The following is a 21,725-nucleotide window of genomic DNA, read 5'->3' as shown; positions in this document are numbered from 1 at the left end:
AAACTTAGTGAATCCATTTCTATACTTGGTCTCTCCTCTTCTTCCCACTCTTTCTCCTCTCTAATCTGTATTCTATTCTTACTGCTTCATTGAAACTGCTCTCTCCAAGGTCACCAGTAGCCTCCATGTCCCTAAAATGAGTGAACACTTTTCACTTATTATCTTATTTTATTTTTCAGCAGTATTTTACAGTGTTAACTGCTCCTTATATTTTTCTATACGTTTTACCCTCCTGATTGGTCTTGTCCCTTCCAGTAGAATTTCTTTTTCTTCTCCAAAGACTCTTTCGTTCTCTAATGTTTTAAAGATGGGTTTTCCTCTGAGTTCTGGTTATTTGTACTCAATTCATTCTCCCAGGGGAATGGTAGCATTGTGATCTATATGCTGGTGATACCAGAATCATTTACCCCAGATTTTTCTGCTGACCTCCAAACATGAACGTCCAGACCAGCAGCCATCTCCATTTAGAGGCCTCAAGGGTGCCTCAACTTCACAAGGTCTACAATTGAATATTCTATGCCCTGTTTCTCTAGTTCAGTAAATGAAAGCACCACCTACCCAACTGTTCAGATCAAAAGCCTGGAAGTTTTCCTTGACGAATCATCCTTCTCCTTCATCACCCACCTTCAGTTGGCCCCTAAAATTTTGATAAGCATCTCTCAAATCTATCTTCTTTCCTTCATTGCTATAGCCACCATCTAGTCCAAGCAACCCTTGCCTGCTTGGTGCTCTTGTTTCCCTTGAATTCGTCATTCGGTATCCAGAATGAGCTTCCTGAAGTACAGATCCTGAGGGGACCAGCAAGCAGCTGGGGGCCTAGTTGGGTCTTTCAGGTCCAGATGGAGAGAGTTAACACAGTAGTTCTTTCCATCTGGACTTATAAGGTTGGAGCCAAGAGAGGGAAGTTCAGAACACAATGACTTGGGATTCCTGAGGTCAAGAGATTGGTAGATTGTGATTTTCTAAAAGGATCTGATGCTCATTCTGGTCCCTGGAGGAATTATAGGAAAGCTGAACAGGTGGTTTATATCCTTCTTGCCTCTGAGACTGGCCAAGTGTGAGCCTTTGCAGCTAAAGAGATACAGGAACAGAGAGATTTAGTCCTGCTACTAAACAGCAGGACCTGAGCCCCAGTGATAGAAGATTAACCTATATAAAATGAGTTTTTCTTTTTTCTTTCTATTTCTTTTTCTGCAACATCAGAATTTATTGCTACATTTATTTCCAGTCAAGTCATGGTAATAGGTTTTAGTTCCAGGTAAAGGGCATCATTGCCAATTAGATGCCATGCGATGCATGCCTTAGCATATAGATGCCGCCTTCACCCCTTCTCCTGTCTCCTTATGAAGAAGCCTCTCTATTTCTCTTTTTCTCTGAGCCTTATGTAGTCCTCAGCATTAGTCCGACAGATTTTGAAATGTAAAGGTCTAATGCTTTTCTTTTTGAAACTACCCTTTTGTAGTCTAAAATCATGTCAGGCCTCCAACATCTCCCATAGGAGCTTTAACAATTGCTTGTTTAACTATCCTCCCAGTGTACATCCCATTCAATCTACCCCCCTCTTTGCCTCCAGAATCCTCATTTTGATCCGCAGATTGGATCCTTGCTTAATACTTCAACAGCTATCCTTTGCTTGCAGATTGGACCCTTGCTTAATACTTCAACAGCTATCCTTTGCTTATAGAAAGAAGTGCAGAGGCTTAGATTGGCAAACAAAGTCCTTCACCACCTCTTCTACCTGCATTGCACTCTATCGTCTATGTTGAACTACTTGGAGTCCCAGCATACATTATCATTGCTCCATTCATCTACACTTTTGAATACCTTTTTGTCTTAGAGTTCTCTTACACCCTCACCTTCAGGGAAAACTCTGTTTAACTTAAAGACTCGGTCAAAGATCACACTGAGGAGCCTTCGTACACCTCCAGGTTAGATCTAATTCCTCCTACCTTGGAGTGTTTGTTTGTAACTTGGTATTGTACAATGTTGCTCTCATCACTGGCTGTGGAAATACCTTTTTATTAACATGTCTGTGTCTTCTACTAAATCAAATGCCCTTTGAACCTTAGATGGAGCCTGGTACCTCATAGATGCTCAATAAATGCTTGTTTTGAAAGCTATAGATACATATAGATGCAGACATAGGTATACAGATGTAAAAATGAGAGAGCACTGTGTGACTTGTCTCTGTACTGTCTTAAAAGTTAAGGATATTAAGCCTATTTCCTAAAACATTGACTATACTCTCCAAATTTGTCAAACTAAAATTTAGCCTGGTTTATAATGATGTTTAAGTTTGCCTTTATATTCACCCAGAAAGGTCGGGCCTGATCAGAGTAGGGAATGGGACCCAGAGAGTAAAATAAGGAGGGGAGAATTCCTGCAATCTGCCTTTCTGGAGCCGAACTCTGCTACAAAAGAGGCCTGTTAATATAGTGTGGCCATTTGGCCAGGTAGGAAAAGAAAGCCTATCTGTATAGCTTTACACAGTATCCCAAGGGTTGCACACTATCCCTGGCAGCCGAGAAGCTGCCAGTCCGAAGTGGGACAAAAGTTTCCACCAGATAAAGCCATTAACATATAGAACCCATGCACCAAAGCCCAGGTTCAGCCTCACACCTGTTTGTACCTTCTTACCCAGCTTCTGTTTGTTTCATTGATGTCTGTGATGCTGGTTTGTACCCTTGCACCTTCTGGAGACTCAGAAGCCTGCTGCCAACTATGCTCATCTTCCTATGGTTCTGTTGAGCTTAACTGTTGTCTGTTTGGCAGTGGTTTCAGGACAACAGGGACCTAAGTGTTTAACCCTTGCTTGGTTGGCCATATGCAAGATCACCTACCTCACTGTGTAGATTCATATCACAGCGATGATAACAGTGTGACCAAGGTAATTCAAACAATTTTTGAATCACTTGTGACTTGATCTGAGGAAGGTGGTTTAAGATTTTTTTTCCCCAGTAAATCATAGTAATGCCTAGAAGTTAACAGAAAAAATTAAAGAAGGAGGGAATTTTAGGTTCACTCTTCCATTTATGGAGAACGATGTCCACTGGTGAGAAGACTGTAACTGAAAACACATCACTTCTGTCAAGCAAACTAGAAATATTACTAAACCGATCGTAGTGGAAATAAGTATTTGTTTTTAAAGACACATACACAGGTGATATTTAAACATTTTTAAAACATTCTTTATTTTGGATAAGTGTGTCTTTCTAATGCTCTTCAATGACATTTTTAACTTTGGTCATGAAAAAATGGCTACCCTTGGGACAGAGAATCAAGTTTCAACAATATCTTTAATTTTACACAAAATTCCATATCATACTTACATACAGATATATACTTTGGGTGAATATTGTGTTAAAAAATTTTAATCTCTCCAAAGAAAATTTTTTTGGGGAGGTGGAGAAAACCTTTTTTTTTTTATTATTTGAAAGATATTATATGACCATTATTTAAGTTTTTAGAAAAATGTGAAAAAGTTTTAAAAACACAAAATTCACCCATAAGCACCAACCCCAGAAATAATCTTATTAATATTTTTGTGTATTTTCTTCCAGTCTTCTGTTTTTAAGTGTTTATTGACTATTAGCCAGTTTGGGATTATTCTGTGTATATAGTTTTATAACCTTATAGTATCTAATATGATTTTGTCTGCATGTTCACTTATTTAAAGTCTATATAATTATCATTTGAATGGCTACATTATATTGTGTAATATGCATAATAATGCAGAAGGTACCATCATAGGCAGTTTCCTCTATTTTATGGACATTTAGTTGCTACCTTTGTTATTATAAATAATACATATGAATATTTTTATAGATAAGAATAGTTGTCTACGTTCATGATCATTTAATTTGTATAAACTCCTGAAAGTATGCTGGGTCAAATGGCATGGGAACATTTAAAGCTCCAATGTATTTGGCTAAATTGCTTTCTAGAATGGAAAAGCAATTTATACCCCCACCGGCCATGTTAAGTATTATTTTTATATAGCTTAAACTTTTTCTTCTCACCGAAATATAATTGACAAACAATATCCTATTAGTTTCAGATGTGCATCAGAGTGATTAAATATCTTTATACATTATGAAATGATCCCTGTGAGTCTAGTTTCCATCTATCATCATACAAAGTTATTATAATATTATTGACAATATTCCCTATGCTGTTCATTGCATCCCCATGACTTATTTTATTTTGTAACTGGAAGTGTGCAACCCTTAGTCCCCTTCACCTAGTCTGCCCTCTGGTAATCAACAATCGGTTACCTGTATTTGTAAGTCTGTTTCTGTTTTGGTTTGTTTGCTTGTTTCTTTTTTAGAATCCACATATAAGTGAAATTGTATTGATGAAGTGTAGAATCAGAAAAATGTTCACCTTTAGCCCAGCAACCTGACCTATGGCCTGTATAGTTTTGATAAGGATCAAATAAATGCTGGTTGCTATATTCTTAAAGGGTCTCGTGATGGCCTGTAAATCTCATTGATAGTTAATAACAAACTCAATGATAAATACCAGAGAAATCTTGCAAAAGCAGTTTTATGAGTAGAATTTTTGAAGAAGACATTTATGATCTAGTACTCCTTGTATGTCCCCTCCCCCTTGAGCACTAAGCACATAACCACCAGCTTCATAGAGCATAAGTGCAGCTCTTTCTGCCCACAGGTCCTATCCCTGTGCTACTTGAATAAACCTACTATGTTGCACAATAAAATGTCTCAAGGATTCTTTCCTTTTTTTTTTTTTTAGTTTATTTATTTATTTTGAGAGAGAGAAAGAGAGAGAGAGAGAGCACACAAGCCGGGGAGGAACATGGAGAGAGGGAGAGAGAGAATCCCAAGCAGGCTCCTCACTGTCAGCACAGAGTCCCACAAGGGGCTCAATCCCATGAACCATGAGACCATGACCTGACCCCAAATCAAGAGTCCAACGCTTAACCAACTGAGCCACCCAGGTGGCCCTCGAGGATTCTTTCTTGACAACAGTGTTCAATGATCCCAAAGCAATATGGCTTTTGTCTTTCTCTGTCTGATATATTTCACTTAACACAATACCCCCTAGGTTCATTCATGTTGCTATAAATGGAAAGACTTCATTCTTTTTCATGAATGAATAGGATTCTATCATACAAATATACCACATCTTCTTTATGCATTCATCTATTGGTGGACATTTGGGTTGCTTCCCTACCTTGGCTATTGTAAATACAGGCTTACTTTGGAGAAATTGTGGGTTCAGTTCCAAACCACTGCAATAAAGCACGTGCTACAATAAAGCGAGTCAAATAAAGTTTTTGGTGTCCCAATGCATACAAAAGTTATGTTTATACTGCAATGTACCCTGGTAAGTGTGCTATAGCATTATGTCTTAAAAAAACAATGTGTATATCTTCATTTAAAAATGTCATGGGGTGCTCAGTGGCTCAGTCAGTTAACCGTTGGACTTCAGTTCAGGTCATGATCTCATGATCCATGAGTTTGAGCCCTGCATCGGGTTCTGTGCTGACAGCTCAGAGCTTGGAACCTGCTTCAGATTCTGTGTCTTCCCTCTCTCTCTCTCTGACTCTCCTCCACTTGTGCTCTCTTTCTCTCTCAAAAATAAATAAATAAATAAATAAATAAATAAATAAATAAATAAATAAATATTTATAAAAATATATCACATCACTAATAAATGCTTTCAGCAATTTGTAATCTTTTTACTGGTGGAGGGATTTGCCTCAATGTTGATGGCTGCTGACTGATCAGGGTGGTGGTCGGGGTGGCTGTGGCAATTTCTTAAAATAAGACAGCAGTGATGTTTGCCAAATTGAACTGTTCTGATGATGCAGAAAGATGGATGCTGTAGGGTTAGAGTAAGTGGATTTCTTTCACTTATGGTCTAGTTGTTATTTAAACTACTAGGTTTTTTTTTGTTTTTTGGGGGGGTTTTTTGCTGTGCTCCAGGGCAGATGAGGCTACCCTTAGTGATATCCTTCACTAAGTGCAAATCAAGACTTTCATGCTTCAGTATTTGAGCTTAGATAATTTTTTTGAAAGTCCACAATTTGGAAATATAGCTATTTCTAAAAGTGATATAATACAGTCCATAAAAACTCTTTCCATGCTGTACTTACATCCATCCATGGATAAGCAGGTGTAGCACAGTACCTCCACAGAGGAAGCATTTGTTAAACCTGCAACAGATATAGACATGGTAAGGAAGGAAAGATAAAGGGGTCTTTGCAATGATACAATGAGAGTCCTCACTTTGGGGAGTATTCTTGGTGTATTTAGGTTTTCCCCAGTTAGATACCAGTTCTGGTTCTCACCGTCTGCTTCTACTCTCAGTGCTGGTGGTTAGCAGCACCTTAACACTTACCTCGATGTTTCTAGGAGCATCAAAAAATAATGAAGGAGCAGAGGAATGCAAACATTAGCTGCGAGCAAGGTGACAAATTCACTCAGCTATAGTCGAATATGGCTTAATAAAAGGCAATATATGATTGTCTTAATGGATTTTAGGTTGAAGAGTATTTGGTGACGATTTGGGAAAACTATAGCCAGACATCCTCCTACAAAGCTCCCTGGGATCAGCACTGGCCACCTTGCTGGCCCTTTCCACCTTGGAAATTCGGGACAATCCCGCTTAATTTTCTTAAAAAACAAAACAAAAAAAAAACCCCTCAAATATCACTGACTCCTTGGCTGCTAGTTAACATTCTAATTATCAGTTAACACCTTAGGAGGGATTTGTACACTGTCATGTGGGAGAGAGACCCAGTAGAAAGGATGGCCTCCCATCGGCTTATACATCTTGCATCTTTTACCCAATTTATCCTCACATATCCTGCCCTGGAGGACAGTAACAGTATATTTTCATATTACCAATGTGGAAATTCTGAAAGGGAATAGAGAAAATGACTTGTCTCATGTCACAGAGCTAATTAAAGGGAGAGCTGCATCTGGGCCCTTTGTCTCTGACTCCCTGAAGCTTATGGCTTCCAATTTTGAGACAGCCTCATAAGGTGGAAGAAATTCAGCCAAGAAACCATACCAGCTTGCTTCTTCACCTGGTAATTATTGTCTGCAAAGAAATCAGAGCTTTGAAAACATCAAAATCAGCTTCAAGAGTGGGGATGACTGAGCAGTATACAAATCAGTAAAGTTAAAAAAAAAAAAGGTGATTAATTGTTTAAAAAATTTACAACCTCATTATAAGACTGGCCTTTTCAAAGGTGGTCTTATTAGTTTCAGGACCTTTGGCTATTCATACTGACAAAAATTGATTCTTTTTTCAGCTCATTCACAAAAATCTTCCTTCAAGTGCTTGGATTTCCATAGGAGACAAAAGGTCACATTCTTATTCATAACCAAATTCGAAGAGATTTTGAGCTAACCTGCACTGGGAAAGATATTTCTAACTCTAATAACACATTTACCTTCCAGAAAAAGAAACAAACGTGCCTAAGAAAATCTCTCTAGAATTTATTTGCCTGTATTTTTATCCCTTTTACTCCTGCCACCTTCCCCAGAGTGAATGTAACAACTTGTTAAAAAAAAAAAAATCACCTGGACAATTCGAAAATCTAAAAAATAACAACAATAGAAAACTAATATGTGCTCAATGTAGAAAATTTGAAAAATACCAAAATATTTTTAATAAAACCAAATCACCCTAATATCACAAGCTAGAGATAATCACAGTTATAGTGGAGTGATTCTATACGTATCCACGTGCACGTGCGTGTGCACACAAAGGGTACACGTGTATGCTGATGAATGATTGGGACCATATTGCATATACCACTAAGGATGGCAGATATAGAGCATGTGTACCACTACTTCCTGCCTTTTTTGCCCATGGCAGATATTACTGATCACAGCTTTCTTTCCTGCTGAGCCCAGATGCTATGTCAGAATATGCTTTAATGCAGCACTCCAGAAAGCCAATACCAAAATATTTCAAAAGCTGTCTCTGATGACTCCTGTTCTGTATCTTGATTTTTTCCATTAATATTCTGGTGTGAATTTTCTGAGATCACTAACATTATTTGAAATTTTTATATGACTGCATAATATTCATAAGAAGTATACAGCTATTTACTCCATAATGTTGAGTATATGTTATTCCATAAATTTTGCTGTTATAAAGAAAGCCATGGTAAATATCTTTGTACTTCAAATTTTGACTGAAACTCTTGACTGTTAAACAGGGACATTTTCCAAGTTTCCTTAGAAGTGGGTTCATAGGATCAAGGATTGAAACATTTTTTATTACTTCTCATTTATTTAGCCAAATTGCTTTCCAGAAAAATTGGACCACTTTCATGAGAAGGTTATTAGAATCTTGGTCTTAACATTCTTCACCGGCATAAAATATTAACATATTTCAAAAATCTTTGCTAATTTGTTAAGGGGAAAAATGTATACAGTTTAAGTTTGCAATTCTTTTTCCATTAATAATGTAAAGTATCTGTGTCTAGTTTTAGATCCTATTTCTATTGAGATGCTAAAGTTTTGTTATTGATTTGTATATTATAGACATAAATGCTTTGTGGGTGATGTTATTTCTCAGTTTTTTATTTAGCTTATGGTATTTCCTAACATCTGGAAGGTTTCAATTCTTTTTGTAGACAAATCTGTTTATCTTTTCCTCTGTGACCTCTTGTATTTCTTTATGCTTATAAAATTCTTCCCTGCCCAAAGAGAAGGGAAATATTTACCTAACTCTCTTTTCAGCATTCTTCTGGTTACACAAAGAACAGAATACATCATGACTGAAAAACAATATATTTCTTTAAATTTTCTAATGTTTATTTATTTTTGAGAGACAGAAAGACAGAATGCAAGTAAGGGAGGGACAGAGAGGGAGGGAGACACAGAATCTGAAGCCGGCTCCAGGCTCTGAGCTGTCAGCACAGAGCCCAACGCAGGGATCGAACCCACAGATTGAGAGATCATGACCTGAGCTGAAGTCGGACGCTTAACCAACTGAGCCACCCAGAGAAACAATTTTTAAAGAAAGCCATGTCTGTGTCTTGTAAAACCTGTAATCATCAGGCCAGCTTTAGAAGAAAGCAGCCTGCTGTGTGCTGTAGCCTAACTGACCTGAGAAAATCTTGCATCAAAATGGCAACCTCCTCATCCATTGTTACGTTACTATAGATTTATTCTGTGGGGCCCGAAGGTTCTTTGTTTCTTAAAGTTCTTCGTCCCTGAAGAGCATCATCTCAGAGTTATTAGCTAACATATTCATTACTCATTAATATTCCTTTGGATTTTCTGCCTGCCTAATAATCCATTAGTACAAGGTTTAGCAAAAATGATACCTCAAACTAATACTTTGGGTACCAAGGGAAGAAAGAGGCATAGATTCTAGAGGCTGAGAAATTTCTTGATTCACATCTCCTGGGATCTGACATTAATAGGCCAGTAGCCAGAATATATGATGATTTAGTGCAGTCCTTACTCTAGCTTTAGAGTGTATATGAACAGACTTTCAGGAATCCCTTTGATTCTATCATGGAGCTTTTATTTATTTATTATTATTTTTTTTAATGTTTATTTATTTTTGAGAGAGAGAGCGAGACAGAGCATGAGGGGGGAGGGCCAGAGAGAGAGAGAGACACAAAATCCGAAGCAGGTCCAGGCTCTGAACTGTCAGCACAGAGTCCGACGCGGGGCTTGAAAGACGGACCATGAGAACATGACCTGAGCCAAAGTCGGACGCCCAACTGACTGAGCCACCCAGGCGCCCCTATAATGGAGCTTTTAATAACACATACTCCTGTACTGTTGGATCAGTGCCAGACTAAGACACTGTGTGCTGCTGTCACCCCACATGCAAGCTCTATTTTATTGGAATAGAACTTGCTCATTTGTACTTTCTGTCCCTGGAAGTATCCTGTTTCATAACAGTATAATCATCATCATCATCTGCCATTTATTGGGTACGTATTATTTATTAGTTAATCCTAACGATCACCTTATGCAGTTGATATTGACTGTTAGAATGGCTTTGTAAAGGAAGCTCTAATTCTCAGAGTGGTGAAAAGCCTGTTTAGGCACACATACCATTTCATAACATATTTACAGGGTGACTTCTCAGTCCCAGGCACTGTTTCAAGAGCATTATCTTATTTAATGACCACAACAATCTTCTCAGGCCATTCTAGGAATGAAGACACAGAGGCTTACACAGATTAAATACAGTAACTTAGGTACAGTAACTTGCTCTGTGAGTGTTCCTCAACATGAGCAAACATTTCTAATACATTTTAACTTGATAAACGAGCGATCTCTTGCAATACAAGTAGTATGTGATGCCTAATGTCACGTGATCACAACAGAGCCAATGGTTCTTGAAATTCACTTTGATATACAAGTGCTTTGGACTACAAGCATGTTTTTGGAGCAAATTATGCTCAGAAACCAATGTATTTTTGTTACTGTATTTTGATTCAGATCACATGTAACTGGAAGGTGATAGAACTAGGATTTAAAGCCAGGCAGACAAATCCCTTCGGTTTCTCCCCTTCCCCATCCATTGCTGTGTTAGCATTTAAGTAGCAGAGGTGAGGTTCAAAACAAGCGCTACTGATTGCAAAGCTCCTGCTCTTAAACAGGGGAGTCTTCTAGATGTGGTGAGTAAGCAGCAATGTTTTGCAATCACTTGTGAACTGTGTTGTATCACATTAATAATTAAAGCTAATCATTAAAGCCTGAAAGTTTGTGAATGTTGTACTTTGAAATCAATTAGAATGAATTAAAAGTTTCCTATAATGTCATTTACTAATTTTCATTCTTAAATACCTTCTTGAATGGGAAAAGGTGGGCCAAGGAATCCAGACAGGGCAGAACAGGTATGGCTTATCTCTGCTCCATGATGTTGGGGTTTCACCAGTGGTTGGTGACTTGAATCATCTACAGCAGTGCTTCTCAAATCACTGGGAAACTTAGATGCAAATTGTAGAGTCCCACCCCAGATGTACTGAACTAGAAACTTTAACAGCGGGACTCAATAATCTATGTTTTTAACAAGCCCTCACGTGACTCTAATGCATGCTAATATTTGAGAACACTGATCTAGAGATTCTTCTCTCACATGTATGCATTTCAGAGAGGATGACTCAAAATGAGAAGTCAACTGGGGGGATGTCAGTAAGAGCACTTACGCACTGCTGTTCCATGGATTTGGGCTTCTCACTCTGTGGCTCTTGGGCTCTTCGATTTCCTGAAAGGACACATTCAAAGAGCAAGAATTCAAAAGAGAACCAGGTGGAAATTGTGTGGCCTCTTCTGATCTAGCTCAAAAGTCAGGGTCACCTTCACTCTATTCATCTCAATTGGAGCAATCACAAGCCTACTCAGATTCGTGGGTTGGGGGTAAAGACCACACTTCTTGCCATGAAACATGTCGAAAGCTTTGGAGCCAATATTTTAAAACTTCTACAGGCTGCCCTCTGCCTTCTAGCCTGACAGCCATATGCAAGATATACTCATCCACTTGCAGGCTCCCCAAACATCTCACCGCATTTGGCATCAGGCTCAGACCTGAGGTCTATAGCAACATGATGTGACTAGTTGATGGTGAATATGTAGTGGTTAAAAATGCATTGAGAAACACTTACCTTCGCCATTCAGTTATACTTTCCTTAGGAGGATACGACTTTTTGAGTGCAGAGCTCTTATAAATGTGACTTTTAAAAAATCAATACATAACACAGCATAAAATATATAACAGGACCTAGAGTGTGTGCTCAGTCAGTTATTACTGAGTTGAGTTTTTATTGAACTGAGTTTTAAAATTTAATATTTGAACTTCTCCTGTATTCTATCACACATATACATGTAGGTTAGTGTAATGTTCACTTTTCCTTTTTCTATATTTAACACACTGCAACAAAGCACAAATCTCTAAGAATCGTGGGAGACATGACATAGAGAAGCTATTATCCTGGGTATCTCCTAGCACTATATTTCTTACAAATAATTTTCACTTAGAGCTGAAGGAAGCAGTGGTTACCATAGTCTGAGACAATAGAGGCTGGTGACCTCTTGACTGGATCGCTTAAGTTTAGGTGAAAATAACTGCTGAAGTGCCTTATACTCACATTTTCTAAATTCTAAGTGACAATTTAAATTTGTCTTCTCTAAGGCTCATACATGAATTTTCAGGTGTTCAGTTTTTGCGCCAATTCTCAGTTTGATTTTACAACACAATCTAAATGAGGACTTTCAAGAATGTTTAGCAAGAGCTCATTCCACATACAGGAGTTAACTTGGAGCCTGGTTTGATAATGAAATAAAACTCTAGTATTCATTTGTTTTTATTATCTGGTCGGTGATTTTATTAACCTATTTTTGATTTCTGGTGGCTGTGCCTTTGAGTTAAAACAAAGCATTAGTGTATCATTCCTCCGGCTTTCTTGCTATGCTCTGAAAACGATGCATTTCTATTTCTTAAGTTAACTGGATATATCCTTTTAATTCTTAACATACATATATACTTTAGTTTGCATTGTTAGGTTTTCTAGAAAGCATATAACGCAGATTTAGTTGTGTATGGTAAAGAATCTTATATCTTGTATCCCAGGTTATATGTTAACGTGAATTTGGAAGGGAACGAGGAGAAGATACTGGGGAAGACAGTGGGAAGTAAAACAGTTTAAGCAGTCGGTTGAAGGAACAGGAAATTATATAGGGATTAGATTTTATGTTTTTTTAAAGGTTTTATTTATTTATTTAAGTTTGTTTATTTTAATGATTTTATTTATTTATTTAAGTTATTTTGAGAGAGAGAGAGAGAGAGAGCCTGTGCACATGCAGAGGAAGGGCAGAGAGAAAGAGAGACAGAATGCCAAGCAGGCTTTGCTCCATCAACACAGAGCCTGATGCAGGGGCTCAAGCTCACAAATGATGAGATCACGACCTGAGCCGAGATAGACAGTTGGACACTTAACTGGCCGCACCATCCAGCCACTCCTATGGATTAGATTTTAATGCCAAGTATTCTACATTGTCACCATCGGGGCAAAGGACTTTTGAGAGGCTGAAACACAAATTACTCTTGTCTAGCCGACCAGCAATTTCTACAGTAACTGCGAATGCATAGTGATTATTGTTTAAAATGTAGTTCAAGCAATTTAGTGCAGTTGCAAAGAAAGTGTGAAAACTTGTGGCCACCTATAATGTTACATTGTGTGTTCATGCATGTGTACACACATTTGTGGACAAGTTACCAATGCAAGAAAGGAAGGCTCAGTCAGGAGACTATGTGTGGTATCGAGTCTAAACTTGATCGTTCCTGGTTTTCGGTAGTTTCCACGGAATTTTCAATGTTGTTTCTTTTGTTCTTATCCTTCAGCATCCTGTAAATTAAGCTGTTTCTTTAAAATCGATCCATTTACTGGAGAGTGTTATGCTCAGTGAAATAAGCCATACTGAGAAAGACAAATACCATATGTTTTCACTCTTATGTGGATCCTGAGAAAGTTAACAGAAACCCATGGGGGAGGGGAAGGAAAAAAAATAAAAAGAGGTTAGAGTGGGAGAGAGCCAAAGCATAAGAGACTCTTAAAAGCTGAGAACAAACTGAGGGTTGACGCGGGGTGAGAGGGAGGGGAGTGGGGGCTATGGGTATTGAGGAGGGCACCTTTTGGGATGAGCACTGGGTGTTGTATGGAAACCAATTTGACAGTAAATTTCATATATTGAAAAAACATAAAAAAATAAAATAAAATCAATCCATTTGTTCATTCATTCGCTTACTTACTCACGTAGGCATTTATTGCACCAATATCATCAGGGAGGCTGAAGGTACAAAGATGACTACAGCATGGTTTCTGTTTTCCAGGAGCTCACATGTATAGAGATAAGTAAATATATATATATATTAAGCTGCAGTGAAAGCTTTGATAGTGGTAGAGGCAAGGGCCAGGACTGGGATTCTATATGTGTGTTACATTGTGCCTAGGAGTGAGGGATAAGGAAAAGCTTCACAGATAAGATAGCTCACATGGATAAAAACTGAAAAGAATCTTGAGGTAGGTGAGAAGTAGTGGGCATTCATATCATTCTTTGACTTAAAAACGTGTTCAGTTCTGATTCTGTCATCTAGCACGTTATTGCTCTCTGTGAAATCATCTATATGTTTTATGTCTTCTGTGTAGTTATCCATTGTTGATTGCAAACAAAGTTCAGCAGAAGAAGCTAAAGGCAAAAAGAACTGTGAAACATATTACCAAACGCTTCCCTCCATTGTTTAACCATCTATTAACCTGCCCAATTAAATTATTTTTCAACCCACATTTCTCTATCGAATGTACAGGGATATTACAAGAGACTTTTCAAATGCTTTGCTGTGATAAACGTACATTCTGTAGTATTTGGAATACTTCTGGCTACAAAAAACCGCAACCCCATTGGCTTAAACACTAATAATAATACGTATTAGCTTACACAATAAGAAGTCCAGAGGCAAAAGAGTTCCAGGATTGGCTAATTCAGCCACTCAATGATGTAAAGGATCTGGATTTTATCTGTTGGTATGCTTTGCCACGCTGAGTATCCTGGATCATCTCTAGTGGTCACAAAATAGCTGCAGTAGTGCCAGGCATTGCACCTAGACAAAACACTGTCTAGTAGAAGAGGGTCTCTTTCTCTGTGTTTCTTTAAAAACAAAACAAAACAAAACAAAACAAAACATAAAGAAGCCTCCACAGTGGACTTCTATCTTGTTTCATTGATCAAAATTGCACCACATGCTAGTCACGGGCAAGGGGTTCCCATGATTGGCATGGACTCAGCCTTTACTCATCAGCGAGAAATTAGAATGTCCTTCCTAAGCACTTGACCACAGGAAGTAGGCCAGAGCAGTGAAACAAAAGAAAACAAAACTGGGATCTTTCAGGAAGGAGGATTGAGGGGGGGAATGGATTTTTGGTAGATAACCAAGACAGATCGCTATGCCTATGGCATAGGATGTTCCAAAACATGAACATATGGTGCGCCTCCTATATAACATGATGTGTCTTGAAAAACAACATACGTTATGTCATTACTTTCCAAGAACAGTATTTCTGTCTGTCTCTACATGTCAAAAGCAATACATATAACATTTATAGGAGATCATATTTCTGAATTTTTTTCACTATTTTTTTTTTTACTGACCATTTTGTTGTTTGCTAGTGATTGGTTCTAAATGACTGGCTATGGTTACCAAAGCCTTTTTTTTTTTACAGTATAGTATAAAAATTCTATGTATATGTTTAATGTTTTAATGATTTTTGCATTACATTCCTTTCATATTCTCAAGCAATACAGGCCCATTGCATTTCAGTAATCGTACCTACCAAGTTGAGTTATTTACGCAAATCATCTCTCATGTACCAGTTTCTACTTCTTTTTCCTAGTATAATTCTTATACATGTCCAGCATTTAATTGGGTTGAAGGGTTTATACTTGAGACACGAGTGTGCATATTGGAACATTTGCATTTTTGAAATTTGGGGGACCAGAAAGTCTTACACGAAAGGCAAGAACAAAAAACAAAACAACCAAAGAAGCCCAGACAAACAAAAACACTTTAAGTATGGTATTACACACATCAGTGAGTAGAGATGAGGTTGGTCTCAGCTCTTCAAAATTTATGTCATGCAGGAAGGCTTCTATTTCAATTACTGGGTCAGGAGAACCTTGTTGAGGATAATTGTACATCAGCCAAGAAGGGCCCAGATTGTCCTGAGAACATTGGGGTACCACTTCAATGTCTTCTCCAAATTTTGAAAAAATAATTCTACACTTAGAAAGTCGATTTCTTTTTTTCCATTTTTATGATATTGGAAATGAAAAAGTAATCATCCAAATGATTTCAACCTCTCATTTGGAAGCTGAATTGTTGCTGATTGCTGTAAGCTGAATTCTGTTTTATTTACCTAGTATTACTGCTGTTACTAGGAAACCATGCTTCATAGTTTAGTGTTTTACTGTGAAATATAAAATGTCCAATTATTGCAAAGGTATCTTGATGTGTGATTTAGCCTTTTATGTTTAAAGCTTCTGCATATTTTTCTGAAAGTTATTTTATGATGAATTAAGGGACACATAGTTAATTTCTTTTCAAATTTATTTATATCAACCTCCCCAAAGCCGATTTATTGTTATTTCAAAAATATTTGTAAAACTGTTCCAGAATTGAGGAACCTCTCTAGTGAGTCCCTGGATGGTTTTATTAGGGTGGTTGATATATTCCTCTGTACTTAACACTATGGAGCTCTTTGGTTAAGCCCTAAGTGAACTTCTTGAGGAAAACTGCATGAATTCTGAAGCATTCACTGTGTTAAGGGAAAAATTTATCTGTTGAATCTGATTTGTAGTGATTTATTATTTTTATAACATACTATACCCTTGGAAAACTACTTTCCAAAAATGTATTAATTTCCATTTCTCTTTTGAAATTTCCTATAATATTGCAGATGAATTTATATGTCATTTTCTAAACCTACTCTTCAGAGTGTCCAGAGAGTGAAAATATATACTAGTACAATAACAGCAATTATGGTAATATCCTAGATTTATATTGTTCTTTCTGATGATTTATCTTACTTAATTTTGTGCTTGTGATAACTCACACAATATGTGATGAGATAATTATTCCCATTCTTACAAGTGAGAAAATGGATATTTCGATGAATGAAATGAAGTTTCCAACCTCAGACAACTGATAAATGCTAAATCTGGAGCTTGAATTTAGTTTTTTCAGACTTGAAATCCAGTGTTGCATTCTGTCTACTTGTATAATAGTGTTACCATGTATTTAATGCATATGCTTGCTTATCTGGATTCTCTGAATTATGGTGAAAAATGTTTCTTATCGCAGAGATTTTATCTGAAATATTTATTTTTTAATCACTGACAATGGAAATAGATTTAATTCAAATACTTATAGGGTGCTTACAAAATGCCAGGTTCTGTATTAGGCTCTTGTATATTCATTTCACCTTTATTGTTTCACTTAGTACTCTTTAGGGATCTTCCAATTCCCTTCTAATCCTAGGATTATTTAACTGTTAAGTGTCTGCCATATAGAAGACACATGTTTGTAGAAGCTCTAACTTCTCCAGATGATGAAGTTAGTTGGGTTTTAATGTTTATTCTTCATAGAAGTTAGGTCAGCGGTTCTAAATTTTATAATTTAAATGACCTCTTTGAAGAATTCTACCAAGATTTATAGATAGGGATACCTGGGTGACTTAGCCAGTTAAGCATCTGACTTCAGTTCAGGTCATGATCTTACGGTTTATGAGTTCGAGGCTTGTATCAGGCTCTCTGCTGTCATCTCAGAGCCCACTTCAGATCCTCTGTCCCCCCCCTCTCTTGACCCCTCCCCTACTCATGCTCACGCTCTCTCTTTCAAAAACAAACATTAAAAAAAAGATTTACAGATAGAGTTTTTTCTTTAAACTTGTATTATCAATCCCTTAATTTCTAGTTCTTAGTTTCTATGTTTAAAGTTTTATTGTTTTAAAATAATCCACAATGGAAGTTACAGTGATACTGGACACTTATGTGTTAGTCTATGAATAAAGATCTGAAATCAGGGCTTGAATTTGGTTATCTGGCTTACAATTGCTTATTTATATTGAAAGATGCATTGATTTTCAAAAATACCAACAGTGGTAGTATCTTTCCCAAAAGGTTAAGATGATTGTTTGTGATTAATACTACTTTTTAAGTCTATCAGCATACCTTCAGCCATAGAAGCACACTAAAACCTGGGCCATATATTTAAAATTGGAATTTGGTTCCTTGCTGCTAGGCTACTGAGGCATGAAGAATGGAGTCAGAGATTCGGAACCTTTAGTATTAAGGAAGGTAGCCAGCAGGAATGAAAACATTGAAGAATATTTTTTAGCAGTAATAATTAAGAGTTACCTGCCACCACTATAAGTGGTCCTCTTAGCTATCTCAAAAAGGGTGCTATTATAATCTTCTGCCAGTTCATGGGTGTGTGTATGTATGTGTGTGCATGTGTGTGTGTGTGTGGTCATACACTCTAAATAGATTTCATAGGAAATAGCTCTCTGCCCATTTGCAGCATTGTGGTTGCAGATATATTAACCTTGACCAAGAATGCACACAGCAGAGAAAAAGAAGTGATAAGTCAAGAGTATGCTAATCATGGTTGCAGTGTTTTTCTAGAAATGCCATTGAGAAGGCATCAGTAAATAGTTATTGAACTCCTATAATTTCTTTAAATCATTTAACAAATATTTCTAAGGACCTATTGGCTACCAGTCACTTTATTTGACCTGGGGAAAACAATAATGAGTAACAAAACGTCTTCTGACTTCAAAAGACTTCTCTCTCTGAGAGAGAGAGAGAGAGAGAGAAGAGAGAGAGAGAGAGAGAGAGAGAGAGAGCACATGCATGCGCACACACACCAGAAGGGCAGAGAGAGAGGGAGAGAGAGAATCCCAAGCAGGCTCCGTGCTGTCAGTGTGGAGCCCAATGTGGGGCTCCATCCTACAAACCATGAGATCATGACCTGAGCCAAAATTGAGTTGGGTGCTCAACTGACTGAGCTGCCTAGGCCCCTCTTTTGGTGAAATGTTTTGGTAAAATAGAAATAGATGGATACTTTTAACATCATAAAACATAGGTATGTCAAGGCTAACTCCATCATTATACTGACTTGAAAAACATTAGAAGCATTCCCTTTCAACTCAGGAGTAAACTAAGAGATCTTTACACAATCATTATTATTACATATCATTGTTCTGGGTGGTTCTATCGATGCAATAATTCAAGAGAAAGCTAGAAAGTGGTAGAAAGGATGCTATGACAGTTTCCAGGCACAAGCCTTAAAACACAACTTTCTCTTTCTGTCTCTTGGAAGCTCGCTTTTGGTACCTAGCCGCCATACCATGAGGAAGCCTAAGTCGACTGCAGGATGACCCACACTGACAGGTCCATAGCCCTGATGAGCCCTTGGGTGGTGGCAAGCACCAATTTGCCGTCTTGAAATCAGGTCCTGCGGATCCTAGTCAAGCAGCCCCAAGTGATGCTGTGAGGTAAAAATGAGCTACTACCTCTTCTAAGCTCTGCCCCAAGTGAACACCTGTGAGCAAAATTAATATTTGCTATTGTTTTAAGCCACTAAGTTTTGGAGTAGCTTACTGATGCCGTGATGGATAATCTGAATGGGTTTTAGTACCTAGAAGGGGGTGCTGTCATAACAAAACCCTGAGACATGTGGCACCGGCTTTGGGACTGTGGTACAGTCAGAAGCTGAAAAGGCCTTGAGGAAAATGTCAGTGAAATCCTCATACTTGTCGAGGAAAATGTCAGCAGAATTCTGAAGGCCTGGTGGGATGGTGGTGAGAGGGAATACATCAGAGTAAGAACATTCTTTCCTAAATTGTTTATAACCAAGAAAAGAAAATTACATAGTTTGAGGCTTCTCTTCAGTGGCTAAGAGCAGAAACAATGTTTGGGTTCTCAGCAAAAATATCATACCTTCACTTCATTCCTGATTTTGTAGAACAACTTTTAGTTTCAAAGTAGTTTCACATATATGATCTTATTTTATGTTTTATTTTGTTATTTTATTTATTTATTTATTTATTTATTTATTTATTTATTTATTTTACTGGAGAGCAAGACAGAGAGAGAGAGACAGAGGGAGAGAGAGACAGAGAGAGAGAGAGAATCCAAAGCAGACTCCACGCTCAGGGTGTGACCCTGGGATCATGACCTGAACCGAAATCAAGAGTCAGATGCTCAACCGACTGAGCCACACAGGCTCCCCAATCATATTTTCTACTTTAAACAACCAATTGAAGTAAGCAAATCAGGTATTAATGTATGATCCTACCTTAAGATTGGCAGATCCAGAAGCTAAGCCACACGAGTATCTAGAGACAGGAGCAGTACTAGATCTGGCTTCTGTTGGTCCTGATTCCAGACTGTGGCTTCCCACGGTGGGTGGTAATGGAACCCTCGCTACGATTTGCACAGGGGGCAGGGGTAGTCATAGGAACTGGAGAACAGCAGACATGGCTTTCAGTGTTTGCAGCTCAGTGTTTGTCTTTCAGAACACACGTTCTGGGAGAAACGAACACTGTGCTTGTATTGACTTGTTTTTCTTTCCTGTCCCAGCTCTTTATATTCTGAGTGTAGTTCTAAATAAATGTTTCAGCTTCTGGAGGGTTGGTTTTGGCTCCAGGAAGTTCAATATTTGATGAGTTTGGAAACTGAGAAGCTGATAAGAAACACATCTAACACAGGTTGCTATTAGATTGCTTTTATACTGTCTCCTAAAACTTATAGTTAAAGGTGGATCCTGGATACAATTCATTGGTCCAATTACATATAATGTTTTTTTTGTTTTGTTTTGTTTTTTAATAGGAAGAACCCACAGAGAAGTATAGCAATAATTTGTGGATGGGGCTTTAAAGCAGTCGCCTTTTGCAGGACACCTGCTTCTTTAAGATAGTTGTAAGAAGACTACAGGCTACGTTTTCACCTCTGAAGTCATGAAAATATGGTAGTAATTATCCAAGATTTTTAACCATAGTGCAAGATATCAAGAAGTTTGAAATAAAGAAGAGAACGAGGTAACTTTTTGATCTTTGGGTAATCAGGAAACGACAAGAGTTTCTGAACCAAACTATATTAATCTCTTAAGTTTTCTGCTTTATTTGAAAATTAGGCCACTGCTTCTTTGGCTCCCTGACTTCCCAGAGCACCCTCATCCTGAGTGTTTTCCTCCAGTAAACACTGGGCTCACCTATTGGTTTATTTTTATCATTTAAAAAATCAAACTGCAATCACGAGTCACGTGTTTGGCAGCCTTCTGTCTTAAAGAAGCAGCACCAGCCACTTGAGCTCTGGCCTCAAGACGACAGGGTTGCAGCAGAAGTAGGAATATAATGGGCCTTGGAAGGGAAGCCTATGCAGTGTACGTGGCCAGCCCACATCACCACACGAAATGATGGCATCTAGAGGCAGGGGCAGCACTAGATGTGGTTCCTGTTAGTCCTGCGGAGCACTTTCTGAACTAGAAGATGATCTACAAATATGAGTTGTTGAATAAACTGGTCTCAGTGAGATGTTGCAGTAGTTCAGGCAGTGCTTACGTACCCTGGAGCCAACTCTCATGTATGCTAAGATTGCAATGAAGATCCAACAGGACGACAGTCACCATCAGTGATGTCAACTATATTAAAGTAAATAAAATGGTGGCCTTTGCCAAAAAGCACAGAAGGGCAATATGTCATCCTAAGTCGATCTAAGTAAAAAGTCAACAAAATACCTCAATCCCTCCCCCTACACATATGTGAAGCGGATTGCTGGTCCAGGTCTTGCAGATGAGGAAATGAGATGAAGAAAGTTTACTAGAGACTGTGTCTTCCTGCTGCCTCCTTGCTGCCTGGCCGCTTGGATACACCCACTTCCTGTGTGACCACACTCTCCCTGGCCACAGGTATTGGGCCAAGGTAAATGTTTGCTAGGGACCCCAGGACTCCAAGAGATTGGTCTGGTAGGAAAGCATGAGCTATTGCAATCTGATCTTTCCTCTCTGGACATGGAATCAAAAAAAAAAAAAAAAAAAATCCAGCTGTGGGGCACCTGGGTGGCTCAGTCAGTCAAGCCTCTGACTTTGGCTCAGGTCATGATCTCACTGCTCCTGAGTTGGAGCCCTGCGTGGGGCTCTAGGTGGAGCCTGGAGCCTGC

The 21,725-nt window shown here is 38.2% G+C and overlaps 1 long non-coding RNA gene across 7 annotated transcripts in view; it reads left to right on the top strand.

The window, feature by feature from the left end:
* Nucleotides 1–20,862, top strand: part of LOC106973852 (uncharacterized) — an 89,895-nt gene extending 69,033 nt beyond the window's left edge. For all 7 annotated transcript variants that reach the window (XR_008295023.1, XR_008295025.1, XR_008295021.1 and 4 more), the window contains 2 exons: nucleotides 18,886–19,060; nucleotides 20,397–20,862. This is a non-coding gene — a long non-coding RNA (uncharacterized LOC106973852). The remainder of the gene's footprint in view (nucleotides 1–18,885; nucleotides 19,061–20,396) is intronic.
* Nucleotides 20,863–21,725: the final 863 nt, after the last annotated feature.

Source organism: Acinonyx jubatus, chromosome A1 (genome assembly GCF_027475565.1).
Source record: "Acinonyx jubatus isolate Ajub_Pintada_27869175 chromosome A1, VMU_Ajub_asm_v1.0, whole genome shotgun sequence".
Lineage (NCBI taxonomy): Eukaryota > Metazoa > Chordata > Mammalia > Carnivora > Felidae > Acinonyx > Acinonyx jubatus.
This window is presented reverse-complemented; position numbering and strand designations above follow the sequence as displayed.